At 35.8% G+C, this 8,678-nt stretch overlaps 1 pseudogene; it reads left to right on the top strand.

Moving 5' to 3' along the window:
* Positions 1–5,999: 5,999 nt before the first annotated feature.
* Positions 6,000–6,735, top strand: LOC123848177 (small ribosomal subunit protein eS1-like; annotated as a pseudogene).
* Positions 6,736–8,678: the final 1,943 nt, after the last annotated feature.

Here is an 8,678-nt window from a genome sequence, read left to right on the forward strand (position 1 = left end):
AAACAATCAATAAGTAACTAATCAAAATTTTGAGAATGAAAAGAAGTTGGTAAATGATGTAAGTAGCTGATTTCCACATCTTTTATAGTCAAGGGGAATAATTCTCATTTGGAATTAGTAAATCACTTGGTACAAAAATAGGTATATTTAAAGTATGAATACCATGTATACTCTTTTTTAAGTTTTTATTTAAATTCCAGTATAGTTAACATACAGTGTAGTATTAGTTCCCAGTGTACAATACAATGATTCAACACTTCCATACAACATCCAGTGCTCATCATAACAAGTGCCCTCCTTAATCCCCATCATCTATTTAACCCATCTCCCCACCAACCTCCCCTCTGGTAACCATCACTTTGTTCTCTATAGTTAATAGTCTGTTTCTTGATTTTGCCTTTCTCTTTTTTTTTTCCCCTTTGCTCATTTCTTTTGTTTCTTAAATTTCACATATGAGTGAAATCATTATCATGTATACTCTTAATGTATACCTATACACTAAGAAAAAAACATATCTGATAAAATTGGGTGGTGGATAAAGGAGACAAGAAGGAAGAATAAATAGATACAAATTCCATTACTGTTCATAGGAAAGAGTCATAGTTATATATAAAGAAAGTATGTCTTCCACTTTTGAAATATTAACTGCTATGGGAATTGACTGCCTGTCACAAACAGCTAAAAAACTAGACAAAAGATTTATTATAAATAGATGGTAATTAGAAGCATGTGGTACTCTTCTAAGACTAGACAAACAGATCAATGAAACAGAATAAGACACAGCAACAGATCTATGCATATGTGGACATTTAGTATATGACAGAGGTGACCCAGAAGACCACTGGGTATAGAGAGACTTTTCAATAAATATGTCTAGGACAATTGAGCATCACTATGGCAGCGGAGAGTGGGGAGATTGGGGAGGGAATGAAACTGGACCCTTCTCTCACACCTTACACAAAAATACACTTCAAAAATCTTAAAACCTAAATATAAACATAAAAACTATGAAAATTTAGAAGACATTAATGGACATTAATTTAATGACCTTTAGGTAATGAAGGTTTTACACTGAAGTTTACAAACAAGATACAAAAGGAAATAGTCATAAAGGAAACACTGATAAATTCAATTTCTATTTGTCAAGGCACCATAAAAGAGTATACGAAGACAAGCCATAGAGATAGAGAAATTTTTTTCAACACATGCAACTGACAAAGACACAGTTTATGAAATTAAATGAGAAATTTTTAAAACTCAGTAAGAAAAGGCAACAACTCAAAAGAAAAATGGAAAAAAGTAATTAAACAAGATTTTTTTTTAACAGGAAATCCAAATGGCCAAGAAGCATATGATAAGAGTGTTCAATCTCATCAATAATCAGAGAAATTAAAATTTAAAAAAAAATTTAAAGATTCATTTATTTATTTTAGAGAGAGTGTGTGTATTTGCACATGCACAGGGAGGGGAGGGGCAAATGGAGAGGGAAGGAGAGAGAATCTCAAGCAGACTCCCTGCTGAGCACTGAGCCCCAGAAGGGCTTGATCCCAAGACCCTGAGACCGCCAACCTGAGCCGGAACCAGGAGTCAGACCCTTAACCAATTCCACCACCCATGTGCCCCCAGTGTTTAAAAATTTTTAAATATGTGGGGCGCCTGGGTGGTACAGTCAGTTAAGCATCCAACTCTTGATTTCAGCTCAGGTCGTGATCTCAAGGTCGTGGGATAGAGCCCCCATTTGGACTCCATGCTCAGTGCAGGGTCTGCTTGAGATTCTCTGTCCCTCTCCCTGCCCTCTTGCTTGTGCTCGCTCGCTCTCTGTTTCTCTTTAAAATAAATAAATAAATCTTTAAAAAAAGTTTTTAAACACTGAATCCCAACTGATAGGCACAAATTTACAATTTTAACAATTTCAAATGCTGAAGAGGATGTAAAACAATGAGACTGTTTATTCCCTGCAAGTGTGAACATGAATTAGTACCAACCTTGGAATACTGGAATTATTGAGAAGTTTAAGGTATACATAACCCATGAACCAGAAAATTCTCTCCTTGGTATATACCCTAGAGAACCCCTTGCAGATGCACAATGGCAGACATACACAGTAGTACTGATACAGCCCTAAAGTGAAAACAACTCAAATGTCCATCAAGGTAGACTAAATATTACATGATATATTCCTAAAATGGCATACTGTACATTAGTGAGAATGAACAAGCTACAGTAGTCCGTAACAGCATGGAAAATTTTTGCAAGCAGTATTGAGCAAAACAGACAGAGCATAAGAAATATATGCAGTATAATTTAATTTATATAAAATTTTTAAATAGGCACAAATAATTATCATTCTGGGTGGTAATACCAGAGAGAAAAGCATGGAAATTGTTATCACAAAACCAAAGCCGGTGGTTAACATTGAGGGGTGATTAAGAGTGTTCTAATTGGGAAGAGACCAGGTGGGAGTGGGGGTACTGCTCACACAGGGTTAACTTTATAATTATTCATCACATCATACCAAATTTTCATTTATTCATTGGTCTCTCTCAGTCTATCATAGCAGGTTTTATTTGCAATATATTGTTGTGCTCTCTTGAGTATGGGAACACTTGTTGGGTGAGTGCAGATCCTCAGGTGTGCAGGTTGCACTCATTCACCAGATGCTCCTTGCTCTACAAACACAAATGGGACAGAGGATGTCTGCAGTCACTAGGCTGGAACCTGGGAGTGGGTGGTCAAGACTCCATCCCGGGAGGGGAGGACAGGTAGGGAGGCAGGAGTTGGAACCACTTGTGAATTAAGGTTCCAAGCTTCCAATGCTTATTCTATTATCCTATCAGACTCACTTACAAACCACAAATTTAAAGGTAAGTTACTAGGAAGTTCAAGAGGGTGACCACAGAGCATTAATCCCCAGAACTGATTCCCTTCTGAGGGCGGAGTCCTGTGTGACAACAGTGTCACATGCCTATGAAGCCAGCCTCCTCACCATACATGTATATTTTCTGCACATCTCAGCATATGTGTTGTATTGTGTATGTGTATGTATGAATGGAGGAAAGAAAAGAACAGATCACGCTTCTATTTCTTACTGCAAGTTCCTGAGCCATAGGTGAGGTCTGAGAAGAAGGGAAATAAGAAGATCTGAAGTGATTATGCCATTAACTTTTTAAACTATCAGACTGAAGCTTATTTACCAAAATGTTCATACATCTGAATGTAGACCTGCGTGTTTAAAGGATGTTTTATAAATTAAGTATTAAATATTTATAATTAAGATCATGGGCAATTAATTCCACAGCATGCTAAGCGATTTAACATAACTGTCCTTGGCTATAATCCTGATGCCAAGAACCTTCTACTCTGATTCTAGTTTCTTTCTTTCCACTCACTTTAACTGAAAAAAATGTAATGTTTGGTGGGGCAATTTATAAGATCTAATAAAAGTGGATACAAATAGATTATGTCGTCTAATGTATGACAATTCAGATTTCCAAAGGGAAATGAGATGGAAAGAAACCAAGTAGGTGTTCTACCTTTGTCACCTTCATTTAATTCTCTCACAATAATACTGAAAGACACATACAAATATCTCATTTCTACAAAAGAACACTGAGGTTGGGAAGGGTAAATATCCTTACCAAGATCATCCATCTACTAAGTGGATATATATATTCTGATCAGACTACAAACTTGTATGACCTATCTTTGCTACCTCTTTTTCTTCTTTTTTTTTAAACATTTACTGTCCATTTACTATGTGCCAAGAATGAGGGATCGATGTCCACTGCAACCCAAAATCCAAGGTTGTGTTCTTAGTCCAGTAATGTGTGGCTATATGCACTTGAAATATGGCTAGTATGAATTGAGTTGTGCTGTATTTTAAATCATACACCAGATTTCAAAGACAGTAAGAAAAAAGGAATGTAAAATATGATACTAATAATCTTTCATATTGATTATATATAAATGATAAATTTTATATATATTAAGTTAAAGTAAATGTGTTTAAAATTTATTTCATCTGTTTCTCTTATTTAATGTGGCTACTAGAAAATTTAAATTATAAGTATGTCTCACATTTTATTTCTATTGTACATCATTGGTCTAAAGATGCCCTTTCAGTCTTGCTTCAAGATACACAAATGAATTACCTACTTGTGATTATTAAATGTTATAGTTCAAGATTATTTTGAATAGGAAGTATCTGTAATACACTATGTAATGTATCTTCCTGCCACCATCAATACTTATAGATGATATATTTAATCTCTTGAAATTTCAGAAATTAGCTTAACTAAAAGTAGCTAAACCCTGTTGGTTTTCCTTTTCCTGATAGGCCATACAATGAACAGAGAGAGATACCTGGATTCAAGACACAGGTATTCCTGTAATGGAATGAAAAGGGCTTTTTCACATACTTCAAGTATCTCTTTGAGATTTGCTGAACACTTTTAATATCAGAGTATGCATTTCTCCCAGCATGAAAATTTTTTATTATTTAGAATTGGGTATATTAAAAACACTTTTTACATTTTCCTACAGAAGATGAGCCAAGGTGCATTTTCAGACAATAAAACACTTGTATTTTTATGAAATGTCTATTAACGTGAGCAGTGGGGAATAATGTAAGAAAGCTATCTTTCCTATTATATTGTTACATACTGAAACAGCAATACAAATAATTTACAATTCAACATAAAGGCTAACACTCTAAAACTGTACATGATATAGTAACATTATTGATAAATTTGTAAGACTGATTGAAAATGTACTTCTAAAAATATGTACAATAGTGAGAAACACCATATTTAGATTACATGGGATCAGATGTAGAAAAACTCTCAAAAATCACACAAATTTACACAACCCTTTAGTTCATAACATTGTATGTACTACAAATTACTCATTTTATAAGCCCATCCTATATTGAATCACTCTGTTTTATCATGAAATATAGCCTTAAAATATCCCAATGTTAGGGGCACCTGGTTGGCTCATTCAGTGGAGAATGAGACTCTTGATCTTGGGGTCATGAGTTCAAGCCCCACGTTAGGTGTGGAGTTTACTTTAAAAAAAAGAAAAGATATTGAAGAAATTATCCCAATTTTATATTTAAAGAGCAAAATATTCATAGATACGTATAAGACAATATGAACATATATAAAGCAATACAACAAAATGGAATAAGAACTGGAAATCAAAAGCCTGATACTTGTGAGATTTGAGCTACTTGCAAACTTTTTAATATTTAGTTTCTTCATCTGAACAATGGGAAAAGTTAAATCAGCTATGCCTGAATATCCCATGAGAATCAAGGACACAACATGTAAAAAGAAACTTATTACCAGTAAGGAATGATACAAATTATATTATTATTATATTAAGAACAAATTTATTCTATTATTTTATTATAAACATCTATCCTTCAGTTGATGTTTTTAGTAGCCATTGAGGCATAAAATAAAATAACAAAAATATTTGAAATATCTTAAGTTTCAGCTTTTTCAAATCATTTTTAGAATTGCCTTGGTATAAAATAATAATTGACATTACATCAATAAATGAAAATACTTATGAGAAGGTACTTGATGATCACAGTAGAATTGGGGGAGATAGGTGACCACAGAATCAAAAAGACAAGAAGCGACAGTCTAGGGCACCTGGGTGGCTCAGTTGGTTGGGCGACTGCCTTCGGCTCAGGTCATGATCCTGGAGTCCCTGGATGGAGTCCCACATCGGGCTGCCTGCTCAGCGGGGAGTCTGCTTCTCCCTCTGACCCTCCCTATTCTCGTGCTCTCTCTCTCTCAAATAAATAAATAAAATCTTTAAAAAAAAAAAAAAGAAGTGACAGTCTAAACGTACACAAGGCAAGCATCATCTCCCTCCCACTCCACCTGTTATAATACAGTGGATTCCTGAATAAAACTGAATCTATTTAGAATGTTTAGAACTTATTATTTTGGGGCAAGAAAAAGCACCTTATGAAAGATAGCAAAAAGGGAACCAAGAAGAAAGTGATTGATCCATTTTCTAAGAAAGATTGGTATGATAGAAAAGCACCAGCTATGTTCAATATAAAAAATATTGGGAAAACACTAGTCACGAGAACTCAAGGAACCCAAATCGCATCTAATGGCCTCAAGGGTCATGTTTTTGAAGTGAACCTTGCTGATCTGTGGAATGATGAAGTTGCACTTAGAAAATTCAAGCAAATTACTGAGGATGTTCAGGGCAAAAACTGCCTGGCTGATTTCCATGGCATGGATCTTACCCATGACAAAATGTATTCCATGGTCAGAAAATGGCAGACCATACTGAAGTTCATGTTGATGTCAAGACTACTGATGGTTATTTGCTTCATCTATTTTGTGTTGGTTTTACCAAAAAAAACTAACAATCAGATTCAGAAGACCTCTTATACTCAGCACCAACGGGACCTCCAAATTCAGAAAAAGATGATGGAAATCCATGACCTGAGAGGGGCAGACAAATGACTTGAAAGAAGTGGTCAATAAATTGATTCCAGACAGCACTGGAAAAGACACAGAAAGACCTGTCAGTCTATTTATCCACTCCAGGATGTCAGAAAAGTAAAAATGCTCAAGAAGCCCAAGTTTGAATTGGGAAAGCTCACAGAGTGAAGGTAGTAATTCTGGAAAACCTACTGGGGATGAGAACAGTGCTAAAGTTGATTGAGCTGATGGATAGGAGCCACCAGTCCAAGAATCTGTTTAAAATTCAGACATTTAATGGTGAAAAAAAATCTTGTGATGTTTAAAAAAGCAAAAGAATTTATTATTTTTAAAAAATCTACTTTCCATTTCTACAATGAGTTGAAAATGCCTCTCTAACCCCTTCCCTTCAGTTGGCTTCGCATAGTGTCCGAAGACAGGAACAAAGAACATGGCGTTTCCTCCTCTGATAAACTGAGTGCTGTGGACTGAATCGTGTTCCCCCCCAAACTCATATGTTGAAGCCCTTACCCCCAGGGTGATAGTATTTGGAGATGGTGCCTTTGGCAATTAGGTTTAGATGAGGTCACGAGGATGGGGCCCTCATGATGAGATTATTGCCCCTATTAAGATTGACCAGAGAGTTCTCTCCCTCTCTGAATGTGTGCTCTCAGAAAAGGCCATATGACAAAACAGACAGAAGGCAGCTGTCTGCAAGCCAGGAAGAGAGCTCTCATCAGAACCTGAACATGCAGACACTTTCAGCCTTCAGAACTGTGAGAAAATATTTCTGCTGTTTTAGCCACCCAGTCTATGTTACATATGGTATTTTGTTACAGCAACCCAAGCTAACTAGTTCCTGAATAACCTCTGATGGGGTGGGCAGGTGAAGAAGCTCGAGGGAGTTTTCTGCACTGGCATATGGGTGAGAATTCCCTTATAGTTGTTGAGAGAAAATGAAATGGATGCTCATGTCCAATTAATGAAAGAAAACTATTATCTTAGACTTAACTAGAAAAAAAAAATTTAAGTATTGCCGCTAGGTTTTAAAAAGATGCAAAGGAACAAAATTGGAAGGAAATAAACCAAGTTGTTAAGCATGGCTGTCAGAGGGTAGTGGCATTAACGGACAAGATTTTTCTTTTTTATTTTTTTTTCCAAATTGTTCTTTAATATGGTTCTATGTATTTTTATATTTATTTATATATTTTTTAAAATTTTATTTATTTATTTGACAGAGAGACGGAGAGAGGGAACACAAGCAGGGGGAGCAGGAGAGGGAGAAGCAGGCTTCCCGCGGAGCAGGGAGCCCGACATAAGGCTCGACCCCAGGACCCTGGGATCATGACCTGAGCCGAAGGCAGCCGCTTAACGACTGAGCCACCCAGGCGCCCTGTATTTTTATAATAGAAAAAAAAAAAAAATGAAACCTAACATTTGGCTAGTGATCTCAATACAATATGAGTCTAACAGCAAGGGTTTTGTTTATTTTAAGCTATCTTCACAGGGGAACAAAAGCTATTTATAAAGCATTTTTTGAGTTCCCAAATGTCTACCTTTCTATTGGCTCTTTTTAAAGGGGAAGAGTTGCCCTCCTAAAACTCAACCCTTTTATTGAGAGAAGATTCTGTCACAGTAATTGAGAATAATAATACCATATGTAACATATTTTAAAAAATGTTCATTATGGGATGCCTGGGTGGCTCGGTCGGTTAAGCGCCAGCCTTCGATTCAGGTCATGATCACAGAGTCCTAGGATCGAGTCCCACATTGGGCTCCCTGCTCAGTGGGGAGTCTGCTTCTCCCTCTCTCACTGCCGCTCCCCCTGCCTGTGCTCTCTCTCTCTCTGACAAATAAATAAAATCTTTAAAAAAATAAAAATGTTCATTATAATGAGTAAATGCTGAAGGAAAATCAAATAATAAATATTAGGTTCTCAAAGAAAGTGCTCACTCAGAGCTGACCAATATGAGAGCAGGAAAATATAATGTTTAATAGAAATTCATGAAATAGAAAGGAATACACTACAAAGAAAATAAGAAAAGCTAAAAGCTGTTTCTTCTAAAATAAATAAATAAATAAATAAATAAAAATAGAGTTGACAGACCTTCAGCACAAATGACCCAAGAGAAAAAGGAAGGGAATGTGGGAGAGAGAGAAAACCTAAATAATTAATATAGAAAATTAGAAAGGAGACATCAGATAACTGTTATTATGGACAAGTTT

The sequence above is a fragment of the Mirounga angustirostris genome, unplaced genomic scaffold, assembly GCF_029215605.1.
Source record: "Mirounga angustirostris isolate CCGP_5_RB_7025 unplaced genomic scaffold, mMirAng1.0.hap1 SCAF_2, whole genome shotgun sequence".
Lineage (NCBI taxonomy): Eukaryota > Metazoa > Chordata > Mammalia > Carnivora > Phocidae > Mirounga > Mirounga angustirostris.